The 992-nt window shown below is 41.3% G+C and overlaps 1 non-coding gene across 1 annotated transcript; it reads right to left on the bottom strand.

Annotated features, from left to right (window-relative positions):
• Positions 1-670: 670 nt before the first annotated feature.
• Positions 671-778, bottom strand: LOC112719291 (small nucleolar RNA R71). Its single transcript, XR_003161598.1, has one exon. It is a non-coding gene; the product is annotated as a small nucleolar RNA R71 (small nucleolar RNA).
• Between the last annotated feature and the right edge of the window lie 214 nt (positions 779-992).

Genomic DNA, 992 nt, shown 5'->3' with positions numbered 1-992 from the left:
TCCATCTCCTTTGATAAGTTCGAATTTTCTACTTCTGTCTTCTACTCTTCTTTTCCTCTGACACTTCAAGGAATCTCTATACTGTGACATAGAGGATTCCACATTTTCTTGTTCTCTTCTCTTTCATATGAGCAGGAGCAAAGACAAAGGCATTCTTGTTAAAGCTGATCCTGAACCTGAAAGGACCTTGAAGAGAAAGCTAAGAGAAGCCAAAGCACAACTCTCTTTAGAGGACCTGACCGAATTCTTCAAAGAAAAAGAACACATGGCAGCCGAAAACAACAACAATGCCAACAATGCAAGGAAGGTGCTGGGTGACTTCACTGCACCTACTCCCGATTTCTATGGGAGAAGCATCTCTATCCCTGCCATTAGAGCAAACAACTTTGAGCTTAAGCCTCAACTAGTTTCTCTAATGTAACAGAATTGCAAGTTCCATGGACTTCCATTGGAAGATCCTCATCAGTTTTTAGCTGAGTTCTTGCAAATCTGTGATACTGTCAAGACTAATGGGGTTGACCCTGAGGTCTACAGACTCATGCTATTCCCTTTTGCTGTAAGAGACAGAGCTAGGACATGGTTGGACTCTCAACCTAAAGAAAGCCTGGACTCTTGGGAAAAGCTAGTCAATGCCTTCTTGGCAAAGTTCTTTCCACCTCAAAAATTGAGTAAGCTTAGAGTGGAAGTCCAAACCTTCAGACAGAAGGAAGGAGAATCCCTCTATGAAGCTTGGGAAAGATACAAACAATTAATCAGAAAGTGTCCTTCTGATATGCTTTCTGAATGGAGCATCATAGGTATTTTCTATGATGGTCTCTCTGAACTGTCCAAGATGTCTTTGGATAGCTCTTCTGGAGGATCTCTTCATCTGAAGAAGACGCCTACTGAAGCTCAAGAACTGATTGAAATGGTTGCAAATAACCAATTCATGTACACTTCTGAAAGAAATTCTGTGAACAATGGGACTAGTCAGAAGAAAGGAGTTCTTGAGA

The sequence above is a fragment of the Arachis hypogaea genome, chromosome 10, assembly GCF_003086295.3.
Source record: "Arachis hypogaea cultivar Tifrunner chromosome 10, arahy.Tifrunner.gnm2.J5K5, whole genome shotgun sequence".
Classification (NCBI taxonomy): domain Eukaryota; kingdom Viridiplantae; phylum Streptophyta; class Magnoliopsida; order Fabales; family Fabaceae; genus Arachis; species Arachis hypogaea.
This window is presented reverse-complemented; position numbering and strand designations above follow the sequence as displayed.